Below are 13,139 nucleotides of genomic sequence, written 5' to 3' on the forward strand. Positions count from 1 at the left end.
GTTTGTAGTGTGGGCTATAAGTAGACCAGTGTATCAGTGCAATCAAGTACACCTGCCTCTAATTAGTCCAACCCCATTCCAGCCATTGGCTCACCAAAAAATGTGACACACACAAAACCACTCCCAACCCAGTGCAACTTCACACAATAATATGGAGCTGAATTAACACAGGCACATTAGTCTACCATGTTACACTTTGTTTTATCAATAAGATTGAAATGGTTCCAGACTTTGCTTCTTTTCTTGGTGTCACTCATTTTCTTTACTGTACCTTTCCAATGTGACGGTGTTGTCTCTTGTTGTTGCTCCCGGCTCTCTTTCCCTCTCCCTCCTGCTCTTGTTGTGTGCTACTGCTGCTGCCAGTTTAACTACCGCCCCACCCCCTCAGCTCAGAGGGGGGAGGGGCGCAAACGCAAGGCTCTGTTTGCCGTCTCCGCTCAGCGCAAACACAAACACAAAGGTGACTTGCAGCGTGAATCGAAAAAAGTGAAAGAGAGGGCAGGAGAAAGAAAAAACAACAACCCACGGCTCCCAATAGGGCTTCGGAGCGTGATGTCACGGGGGTGGGCGTGGAAAGGATTTTGGCCCGATTCACCATTTTGGGGGTCTAAGCTAGGAGCGATAGCATAGCCATGGTTCGTACTTGCTGTGTGCTCGGCTGCAATGTTCGATCTTACGACCGGCACGGGAATAAGGTTGGATTGTCTTTTTATGCTTTCCCAACCTGGAAGCAACGTGAAGGAGCTCATGTATCGGATGTTACCAAACGAAGGCGTCTAGCCTGGATAGCAGCCGTGAGACGAGCTGATATCAAGTTCTGTTACGTCTCCAGATATCAGCTGGTGTGCTCACGACATTTTCATTCCGGTAAGTTCTAAATATGTTCTTATCACACTTTATAGCTGAATAATATTACCGTTGATGGTCTCGGAAGTTATAGAAATTGCGATCAAACATCGAATGGAGTGACTTTGCAGACATATGTGCTATGTAACGATTCGCTAATTGTTTCGCACAACTGTAGGGAAGCCTGCCTATGAAATGGATCAAACAAATCCAGACTGGGTACCAACGCTACACATAGGGCACTCCGAAATCCGAACATCACATTCAGACCGTCACAGGAGGCGAACACAACGTCAACAAAATAAAGTACTATTTGGAGGTAAACGACAACCGCACCCCCAGCCACAGTCTCTTATTTTAAAAGTTGATCTTAGTCAATTAACACAAACATTTTTGAGTATTCATACGGCCTTAATGTATAAACCATTTAAAAGTTCCCTTGTGTATTTGCACTCTTTTTATTGGACAGGCTTTGACAATGGAGCAGCAGAGTGTGAAGGTGAAGCCTGTTGAAATCTCCCAATTCTTTGAATCTTTGGGCTGAAGGAGGGACAATACTCGGTGTATCAATGCTCAATCAACAATCATTTATTTCCATACAATTCAACAGTCAGAGCATTACAACGTCCGGACGGGAGAGATGCTACCAGAGGGTCAGGCACATGTCTCAAAATGGTGACGGGTTGCTCAGCTTTTTATAGTCTCTAGTGGCCCCCAGCTAGTCGTAAAAGCCAAAACATCACATTTTTTCTCTGTTACAGCGCCTAAGTTATGACCTCGGCAGTTGTTTCTCTGCTTTCTGTAAGGTGGAGGTGTGGAATGTGGTCTATCTATCTCCCCTGTCTTTAGACACAGAGTCTCCTGCTTACAACCTTCTCTTCATGATTCAACAATTAAGCATGTCAAGAAAACAGTGTAACACATTCCCAGCAGATCAAGGATACAGAGTGATGCACATTTATCTAATGAACTAATATGTGAATATGTTCTGTTAACTCAAAAGTATAATGAGAACTACACTACATACAGCTCACACACTCTATATTAAAGGGTATAATGTGATCTACAGCAGTATTCTAATTCAACTACTTTGATTACATATATAAGGTAACATATAATAACAGAATAATCTAATAATTCCCCCTTTTGATCTCTGAAAGAGATCACTTACAACATACACTCCAGGGTCGCAAGGTCCAGGTTTTCTTGATCCTGAGGCCCTCTGTCCCCCTTTAACGGGTGGACCATATGTGGGATGACCTCTGTGTTCACGCAGTTCAGATGCAAGCAAAGTTAGATTTACAACCATAACAGCAGTTACAGATGACTCTCCCATCACTCCCCAATTCTCCCACAGCTTTATTTTGGTGCTCCAGTTTTCCACTCCCATTTTAATGCCACCTTATACCTTTCAAATGTACTTAGACTAGAACCTCTGTCTAAGGAGCTTTTAACCTTTATTTTTATTGCTGCAGCTACCAGTGTCTTCCAGTTGGGTGATTCTCAGCTTCTTTCTTCGACCTCCGGGGTTAGACCACCCTTTAGTCATTGCACAGTTCTGGGGATTATTCTGCCCCGATTTCAAACAAGGATCTGTGTGTTTTGGGTTCACCGGCGTGTCCCCCTTTTTGCCAAGAGCCTCTCGAACCTCGTTGGTCTGGTGTTCCTGGTTTTCGCCAACCCCTTCATGGTTATTGCTGTGTTTGTGGGATCCATCTTCTCCAGGAGCCCAAACGTCATGACACTTGACCCCAGTTGCTGTCTCGGCTGTCCCTACATCTGTCTCTGCTGTGAAGGGTCCTCACATCTCCGTGTCCCCGTCTGGTGTCTCTTCCTTTCTCTGCAAGAGACAGAAAACCAAAACACCTCTCTCCCTAGCCTTGATAATCTAATATTGTTATCCATTGTTGTTCTAATGATTCAAATTTGGTTTAAAATATTATGTTCAGGACCTATTCTAATCATAATCTATGTGTGTGTAAAAGAAATCAAAAATTAGTGAACCCTTTCTAAGTCTAACACATTATAAGCTTAAGTTTTACCATAGCTAAATTATTAAACACAGAAATAACGTCATAAGATGTTCATAAAACCATTGTTTGATGTTCGGACTCAACTTCCCCCTTTTTGACACACTCCCATGTGTCAATTCATTGGAGCTAGACAATTAAAAGAGAAGGTTGGTGACATCATATCTCAGAAAGTATCAGAAATTCTTCTCTCGAGTACCGTTGCTCCAGCCTTGTCATCCCTGAGGATCTTCGATCCCGAAAATGTCCCTTCTCCTCATGTAATAAAGTCTGTCATCCTTCCATGCCCTGGTAACTGGTCCATCCAGAGCTGTAACATTTTGAAATGTACATACAACAAGCCAAACCACACCTTGGTCACACCAACCCTTTTCTGCCCTGAAGATGTCCAACACCATCTTAGTCTGGACCAGGGTTGTAATAGTTTTGCAATTTTCATCAGTTTTAATCAGTTTTTACCAATTGTTTGCTAGTTTAGTTTAGTTTTTATTTTCTGAAAATCCTTAGTTTCAATTTAGTTTTATTTGTGTTTTGCAAAAATTAAGTGTAACAAAATCCCAGTTCCATCATATCAGTCATGCTCTTCTGGTTATCCTTGGGTGTTGAGACTAATAACTATTAACTCTTGCCGCACCGTGTGGTCCTAATTTTGGTTGAAGTGAATTGATAACCTTTTGAAGGCGATTGTTTCACACCTTTATTTAGATGTCCCAGTCCTGTTGTCTCGGGATACATCATGCTGCCTTATCTGGGGTTAGCTGTTTTCTGGGGATGCGGGTTGAGTGGGTGAGCTCTTCAAGGAGGGGGAGTGTGCTCCCCCTGATGAGGTCTTCTAGGTAAGCTAGGTTAACCTTCTTGTGTGAGCTTTTCAAGTGCACTTTAAGGTTAGTGGGACTTTTAGTTTTATAAATGTCCCTCATGACCCCCTGATGACCCAGTATTTCATTTTTGCACACTGTAGTACACATTTTAGTTTTTGCTTGTAGCTCGCATACTCTACTTGCCACTCCTCTAAGTCCTGATGTTTCTTAGAGAGGGCAACAGTACCTTTAAAATTATATCACATGTGTGGGGGTGTGGCCTTGCCAATTGTTTTGCCCACCTTTTCAAAATGGCTGGCGTGCCCACAAGCACATTTCATGGAAAAAGAAAGGTAAGCTTGATATTTACATTTAAAATGTTTTGTTAAACTCAGATTTTTATTTTATTCTTTTTGCAAGTACCCCTCCTCGGTGGCGAGAAACTGTTGGTGTGGTCAAGTGGGTGCTCTGGAAACAAACGCTCAGGACAGAACAGTTATCAGTCATGTACTTCCTACAAATTTTGCATATGTTTTATTTCATATTGATCCTCTGAGTGTAATGGTACATTTTAATTTGAATTTATCCAAACTAAACACAATATTTTCTTTATTTACTTTGCTCTTGTTCTTTTTCAGTACCACATCCTATCAAATGTCCCTGTCGATTATATTCTACATTTAATAACTTACTATTTCAAGTGAGAACCTAAATCACGTGGACCAATGTTTATTATTGCATATCTCTATTCTGAATGTGGCCAGTCATTCATAGGTATTGTTAAATTTTGGCGATTTTCCTCTATAAAATTTAATTGACTTTTTTACAGTGGCCTGCTGTGGTTAATAGTAACATATTCCAGTCATGAGTGATATCAATAGTTATCTCCACTGTAGCATTTGGCATTCCCAATAATATAACATGATACCTTAATCAAAACACAGCTAATATAGCACAGTTTTCTTAATGCAAACATCAGTAACTCAAAATCAGCAACCACAGTGTTAAGTCTGCAGTTCATACTTATGTGAAGCTAGAGTCTCCTCCTCCAGTCTCTCTTATCCTCCTGCTCCTGAAAAAACAAAACAAAACAAAGCGAAGCATCCACCCTTCTCTTGTCGGCTGGGTGCATTGTTTATTGGCATTTACGAATCCTAAAGTGGGTGCAGTCATTGTCTCAGTATCAAGTCAGTCAAAGCTTTTAGTCGTCAGTCCATCACAGTCCATTCACATGCATACCTCCATACACATTCATACCAGATGTTGCTGATAATGGAGTCTCACGCGCAACCTATTCGAGCATCCATCACCAGCAAGATGACGTCATCATTTTAAAGGAAAACAATTCCTTGTTGTTTTTTGGGCCGGATTGACTCGGTGCAATCCTTTTAGACTCAGAACTTCTCAGTGTTCCCTATAAGTGAATTTCTCCCAAGCCAATTACAATCATGGAGAAGCACACTTTGCAACTGTTTTTGTAAGAATATTTCATAGCGCTTTAAATTTCAATCTTTCAGGCCTGGTTTAAAGAGCTGATTGTTAAATCATAAACTCACAAAATATCAACATATCACCACCGGTGGATCACACCTCTCAGATTTTCTTATCTCAGTGCACTGTAACAAAAACGAAAACAGACATAACCAACAAAATACTACTAAAATAACACAAACTAGGGCCCGTTGCAGACATGTCCAAGCATAAAACTATCCCTCTCTCGCTTACGAGAAAGAACACAAGCCAAAGCTCACTGATAACATCAAACTAGCGCTAAACAAAACCAAACAATCAACCAGAAATTCACAGGAACATTTTGCTTCCTGCCGGGACAATATTGTGTGGGAATGAGAACCTCAGGTGCCGTAACACCTTTTGTTCCTCCTTGAATTAAAACTCAATCACAGAAAATGCCGTACTCCAACCTAAACTTACACTATTAATTCATCATTTTCACTCTGTGCCACTGTTCCTCATCAGGGCTGTGTGAAGCACAGCAAAGAATTCAGTCAAGGCCTTGAGCCATAAACAGACATCACGCACAGACATTGTTTTCATAACCAAACCGTTTTAGAGCTTATTCCTAAAATCTACATAAATGCCCTCTGGGTGACATATAACACATTCTAAGTAATCAATGGCTCCTCATAAAAATTATGCATTGGGATGTTTGTGTGCAGCATTTTGCATATCAGCATAAGCAAAGCATTCTTCATTGCATCAGCGTGTGTGTGTGTGTGTGTGTGTGTATGTGGATCACTTCTCAGTGAATCAGCATTCCAATGTGTGTGTGTGTGTATGTGTGTGTGTGTCATTTCTCACTCACTCAACGAGTGCACGTATTCCAATGTGTGTGTATTTCACTTCATTCTGAATCTGTGTGTTTGGAGACGTGTGTGTGTGTGTGTGTGTGTGTGTGTGTGTGTGTGTGTGTGTGTGTGTGTGTGTGTGTGTGTGTTTGTTTCTCTTCATTCTGAGTCAGTGCATGTAGATGTGTGTGTTTGTGTGGGTGTTTGTGTTCATCACTTTCCTGTTCTGGTGTTCTGGGTAAACCACGGCCTGAAGCATGCCCTGGGGTCCTGCCCCCCTCCTTTTCAGTTTGTTTGCGACCATTGCTGCTGCTGCTCAAAATTCAGTCCGTCCTGGTTCTGACCCCAATTGGGGCAGTCCTTTCTCCAGTGTCGATGTTCACCGCAGGTGAAACCTGCATCTTCTTCTGTGTTTTTGTCCATTCTGAGGTGCCTTCTGTCCTCAGTTACTCCTCTTGTCTCGGTCACGCCCTTTTTCGCCACCCGATCATCCGTGTTGGTCCATCACTGTCCTGCACAGTGTGAATGCAAAGTTATCAAGGTCAGCATTCTTTCGCTCGGCCTTACTTTTCATTCGGGCTTGGCGGGCGTCTCGTCACAGCTCTGTCAGCTGACGCAGTCTGGGAATTTTCCCCCGTGTAGTGAAACGGGCCTTAGGTTTAGTGCTCTCCGTCTCGGCTGCATGAGATCACATTCCTGCAGGTCTGTTGACATTCTCAGGTCGTTGTTGTGGGTCCAGCTGTTGCAGCATTTGGTCAGTGTCACGTATGGGGGAGAGCAGGAGTCCAGTCAGCCTCGGCTTTCAGGGCCGGCAAAGCAGCCTGTAATTAAATATGTATAGAAAAAACAAAAACAAAACAAAACAAAAACAAACGAACAGGAAAATGATGTTGTGTTGGCTGTGTTATTCAGAGGGGAGACACACCGGGACCAGGCCCTGTGTCAGCCTTCTCTCCCCCTTTTTTTTTTTTTTTTTTTTTTTTTCTCTCCCGATATAATCAACTCCTAACCCACCAAGTTGACAGGACAACACAAGTACATATTAAAATTCTTAAGATCATGTTTAAAAGCCCAAAAATGGAATTTTCTTTCATTCAGTAATCACTTTTATTAATCAATCAACAGAAAACATGTCACAATTTGAATCTTTTAACCACTAAATTTGTTGCGTCTTGCCTGGTTGGTTAGACCAGTGTTCCTTTTTTTTTTTTTTTTTAGTTAAATTGTTGTCCTGCAACCCAGAGGGTTTCTTTGTCAGTAATGTATAGACTTCATCATTTAAGTATGTTAATTTTTCTTTAACCTTGCTGGAAAATCTTCACGTGTTCATGAGTGTAAGCTGTTTCTTCATTGCGTGTATGTGCATTTGTATAAAAGCAGGTTAATTTTATCTTTTCTCAAACTAGGCGTTACCTTAAAAGGAGCCTTTCTCTCAGATTTCTCTGCTTGTGTGTGTTTTTGTTTCACCTTTTTGTTGTGATGCTCCGGACGCCTTCCCAACCTCCACAAGTCCGTTGGCCCCAATTTTATGTGTTAAAACTTCTCTTAATTTCTCCTCTAATTCTCTCCTCGCTGCTGTCTTTTTCACAGCTGCTGATTCGTGCTGGGTGTGGTTCCCATTACCTATAATTTTGCTTCGGCCGCTGTGCTTGTGGGGGCAGTTGGTCCAGGTCCGCAGCTTCCTGTATTAACACACTAAGAGATTTATTTAATTTCATTTTAATCACTGTTAAACAGATAAGCAGGCAACCCGCCTACCTTGACAGCGTAAACTGTGCGCCAGTCTCCCAACACATTCCTCTCTGTACTCCTCCATAATTCTCCACTGCACACCTCTTACTATCTCTCCTTTTTATTTTTATTACACCACAGAGTAATACACCCAATTATGCCCGTCTATCTCTATGTGGCTCCAAATTCCCTCTTTATTTTAATTTCACACTCGTCAGGGGACAGGCACACAACAATTTCAACCACTGAAACGAGGAATTCAACCTTTTTATATTTCTTTACTAATCTAGACTCAACGTTTGTTCGCAAAATGTGTCTTGTTCTAGTCCGGAAATAAATGTGAACCCGTGATTACACGGCCGTTCCAGTGTTATTTCCGTAGCTATGCGGGGGCCCTCACCTCCCCAAGTCACCACCTCGGCACCCGGACGACGCCGGTCCTGGCCACGCGTCCACGGACAGGAGGGTCGCCACTCCTAGGGCAAAATGTTCCACAGGTACACTAGGCATCAACCTTTGATCCTAAAATGTGTATTTGCTCTAATGTCCTCCTAATCAAACACATCAACCGTCACTGTCACTGTGTTCAGACTTCACACACACAAAAAGCACACTCAGAGCGCGCCTCACCCACGGCCAGAGCGCGCCTTACACACACAGCGCGTTACACCATCAGTGTGACACACAGAGAGCGCCTCTCATCAGCAGAAATTTGCACAGAAACCTCTGAGCTCAACTATTAGATCTTCTTAAAGCACACTGCACCATAGACCAAAATACCCCTTTCTCTGCGCTTATGACCGCCACAACGGGGCAAAGTCGCATCATAAAAGTGATGCTTGCATCCCCGAAGTTATACCTGACATCATAAACCAGGTGTTGCTCTATGTGCTTAAAATTTTACTTTGTATTATGACCGCAGCCCTTAAAACTCGACTGACGCCACAAACCACCGTCAAACCTCTATCCAATGTACTAAAACTAGCACCAACCACTACTGCACTTCACGGCCGCACCACCGGAACATGCCGTATCATAAACCAAACCTACGGACGTGTTTCGCTCTCGCGTTGCCAGCGTTCAACTGCACCGTGAAGCCAGCATCTGCTTTTCCTTAAATCAACTTCTATTTCATAGCCGGCAAAAGCCAGGACGTCACTGACACCATAAACAAAATAAACAAACCTCGACTTCAATGTACTGGACTAATGGCCGCGTCTTCAGAAGAAATTCTAACGTATTATTGCTACAGAAGCCAGTATTAGACAAAATTAAATGTGGAAGGTAAAGTGGCTGCAACTAGTCCAACGTAGTATGTTATTAGTATCTCGGTAGAAGCAGTTTACTGCAACTAGTCCAACGTAGTATGTTATTAGTATCTCGGTAGAAGCAGTTTAACACACTGGAATTCAGCCTCAACTTATGTTGTTAGTATCTTGCGCCAAAAACCAGACACCGACAAATTTACTGTGAAAATACATGTGACTCAGTGAACAGATTAATTTGGAAAGCCCAATATGCACATTTGGTATTTATAATACAACAGGCTGTGCTTACCTTTCTGTTTTAGGCCGGCCTTCTGTTCACTTTGCCCCACGATCTCACCAAAGGCCAAATCTACACCTCCTCAGCACACCAAAGATCCGGGTCACACGGCACCAAGTTGTTGAAATCTCCCAATTCTTTGAATCTTTGGGCTGAAGGAGGGACAATACTCGGTGTATCAATGCTCAATCAACAATCATTTATTTCCATACAATTCAACAGTCAGAGCATTACAACGTCCGGACGGGAGAGATGCTACCAGAGGGTCAGGCACATGTCTCAAAATGGTGACGGGTTGCTCAGCTTTTTATAGTCTCTAGTGGCCCCCAGCTAGTCGTAAAAGCCAAAACATCACATTTTTTCTCTGTTACAGCGCCTAAGTTATGACCTCGGCAGTTGTTTCTCTGCTTTCTGTAAGGTGGAGGTGTGGAATGTGGTCTATCTATCTCCCCTGTCTTTAGACACAGAGTCTCCTGCTTACAACCTTCTCTTCATGATTCAACAATTAAGCATGTCAAGAAAACAGTGTAACACATTCCCAGCAGATCAAGGATACAGAGTGATGCACATTTATCTAATGAACTAATATGTGAATATGTTCTGTTAACTCAAAAGTATAATGAGAACTACACTACATACAGCTCACACACTCTATATTAAAGGGTATAATGTGATCTACAGCAGTATTCTAATTCAACTACTTTGATTACATATATAAGGTAACATATAATAACAGAATAATCTAATAAGCCTCAGCAGAATGTCAAGGTGAAGCCTCAGCAGAGTGTGAAGGTGAAGCCTCAGCAGAAGTTACCACAGAAGAGCAGCCAGAGATGGACACCACCGAAGAGCAACACCATAACAACCTTGTTATTTTGGCTGAGGGACAAATTTGTGCTGGACAAGTAGAAGCAGAGGTAACGGGTGCTGATGCAGAAAACATTGATATCAGAGAGAAACAGACAGAAGATCAACAACTGACAAATGATTGTGTGCACTGTGTACAGAGCAGAGCAGAAATAAACCGGCTGCTGGAGGAGAACAGAAAGCTTAAATCAAAGTTGGACAAGACAGAGCTGAATGAAAACTTTTTAAAGGGTGACACGGAAAAAGTGAAATATTACACCGGTTTTACTTGTTTTGCTATTTTTATGTCCGTGCTCGAGAATGTAAAAGCTTTCCTACCAGCATCAAAGAAACTGTCGCATTTCCAAATGCTTTTACTCACACTTATGCGACTTAGACTTGATCTTCCTGTCCAGCATCTTAGTTATCTATTCAATGTCTCCTACAAAACTCTTTCTTCTGTCTTTTCTGATACAATTGACGTGTTGCATGCTCGCTTTGGAATACTTGTACACTGGCCAGAGAGGCACTGTTTGCAAGCAACAATGCCACCACAATTTACGGACACTTTTGGAAATCGTGTAGCCATCATTGTAGACTGTTTTGAAATTCGTACAGAACGACCATCTAATTTAAAGGCTCGTGCTCAAACGTACTCACACTACAAGGGTACACACACCATGAAATATCTGATCGGGATTACTCCACAAGGTGCAATTTCATTCATTTCTAAGGGGTGGGGGGGCCGTGCATCAGATAAACACATCACAGAGCAATGTGGCATACTTAACAAGCTGTTACCAGGGGATGTAGTTTTGGCTGACAGAGGCTTTGACATCAGAGATGCGGTGGGAATGATGTGTGCGGAGGTAAAGATCCCAGCATTTACAAGGGGCTTCTGTCAACTAGATGCCAAGGACATAGAAAATACACGAGCCATTGCACACCTAAGAATCCATGTTGAACGAGTAATTGGCAGTTTGCGCAACAAATTCAAAATGCTACATACTACCATGCCAATCCGTTCTCTTCTTCCATGTGAGGGTGAAGACGTTACCTTCCTTGATAAAATTGTGAGGGTGTGTTGTGTTTTGGTTAACATGTGCCCCAGTGTGGTAGTGAAACCAGGCACACATGAGACTTGTACTTGTTAATTAATAATTGTTTGAAAAAGGAAAACCTTTTTAGTTTTTTGTATGTGTGACTGTATGAACACATTGACATTGCGTTATGTAACCATTTCTGTACCTGTATACTATAAGCGAAAGTTTATCATCACTTTGGACTCTTTGTTTCACTAAAATTACATTATAATAAAAGCAAGATAACAAATAACTGCTTTGCACTCTTTATTTCACACTTTGACAATTGGTACATGGTAAGTGCTGCACGTTTGAAATCAAGTTATACATATTTCAATGCACTTCTGACAAAAAACTAGACACCAGAAGAAAAAACGTTGTGACCACACGGGGCTGCATTTCGCTTAGAGAAATGTTTTCCTACAAGTTCAGGAAGGCACACCTTCTGAAAGAACTCCTGAGCTTTCTTTAAATGTGATTCCCAGAAGTGCACATCTGGTAAGATGCGTAAAATTGCCATGTCTTTTTGTGTCCATACCACGAGGTCACAGTGCTTTGCGTTGGCCACAAAGACCTGTGTTTGCACTTGTGAGTAAAAGCGATGTGTCTTCTTCAAGTTAAGTCCTTTTGCTGTCAATTCGAGGCAGAAGTCTTTGTCATGTGCATTCAACGCTTCCTGAATGCTGTCACATCGGTATTTAAATGGACATTTAATTTCTAGGCACCCCTTCCCACAACATTCACACGTGGTTAGTCCATCAGGAGATGCTCCTACTTCAGGAAAAGCCGTGTTAACAAGGAAACCACACATACGGACCTGTAGGTTTTTGTGACATGCTGACATTACCTGGGTGTAGGCATGTCGAGCATCCTGTTCATGCTCCAGTCCCCAAGTTGTTTGCACATTACAGACAGAGTTGACAGGGTAGCAAACACGATTAACCACAGTAATGGCGGGTTTTTCTACAGTGGTGGCAAACACAGCGTGCATCATTGAAGCTGTGATCCTCCCAGCACGCCAAACATACCATTCTGGGCTCTTGTGTTGCAGTCTTGTGCGTTCCTCAATAGCTTCTGCCTGTTCTTCAGTTACTTTAGCTGTGTTTATGTACTTTACGCAGTGCAGTTGTAGCTCGGTAAGGCCAAGGGACTGTGCACCTGTGCTGTGCAAACACGCCAGAGACAGTGGTAATGTGGATGACTGTACAGTGTGTGATGTGTAGTATTTCTCCAATCCAGACAAACACACTGCTTTATTGTGTTTTTGAAGTGTGTCTAACACTGGTGACAACTCCTCAAACGTAGCAGAGGGAATCTTTCTTTTTGAAGGACGGCTTCTTCTGCCTTTCACCACAGACGGTCCGTTTATATTTTCATCAAGAGTCTTTTTTTGTGCTGCTGAAGATGTAAAGTCAATGTTATGGCCAACCTCTGGCTGTATCTTGGTTGTGTTCCCCGGCAAAACCCAGTAGGCTGGTTCATCTGTGACTGTCTTTGTGCCACGTATCCTCACTGTTGCCTCCACTTTAAACAGAAGTGCAGCAACTCCGGCCATACAGGTGCAGTGTGCAGTTTCGACCTTCCCTGTGGTGCTTACAATTACCCATGGTCGTAATGCAGGTTCATTCAATCTTTGGGAGTGCAGTACCTGTAACATGCAAGGACAAGGTTGATGTAAAGACAATAAATGAAATGAGACAGGGAGGACACTGATTGGCGTTAATAATTTGCCCGATTATCAATGTGTTAATTTGCATCTACTATACAATTATGGGCACATAATATGATAACGATATTTTTACAGTTCAATGATAAAGATTTAACATTAATTATGGTGGGGGGTGGAAAATGGCTATGTCACTCGATGCACTCCAGCTGACTTACCTTGGTATGAATGATGACGTACTCAGATTTTGGCGGCTTGAAAATAGCCAAATCTTGCACCCAGCCATT

The 13,139-nt window shown here is 42.3% G+C and overlaps 2 long non-coding RNA genes across 2 annotated transcripts; one reads left to right on the forward strand and one right to left on the reverse strand.

Annotated features, from left to right (window-relative positions):
- The first annotated feature begins 1,034 nt into the window (after positions 1–1,034).
- LOC308412818 lies at positions 1,035–6,966 on the forward strand. The gene is made up of 2 exons (XR_013974629.1): positions 1,035–1,165; positions 1,316–6,966. It is a non-coding gene; the product is annotated as an uncharacterized lncRNA (long non-coding RNA).
- LOC308412817 lies at positions 6,051–11,362 on the reverse strand. Its single transcript, XR_013974628.1, has 2 exons — positions 9,271–11,362; positions 6,051–6,803 (listed from the first exon to the last, which is right to left on the reverse strand). It is a non-coding gene; the product is annotated as an uncharacterized lncRNA (long non-coding RNA).
- Positions 11,363–13,139: the final 1,777 nt, after the last annotated feature.

The sequence above is a fragment of the Rhamphochromis sp. 'chilingali' genome (genome assembly GCF_963969265.1).
Source record: "Rhamphochromis sp. 'chilingali' genome assembly, chromosome: 16".
NCBI lineage: Eukaryota > Metazoa > Chordata > Actinopteri > Cichliformes > Cichlidae > Rhamphochromis > Rhamphochromis sp. 'chilingali'.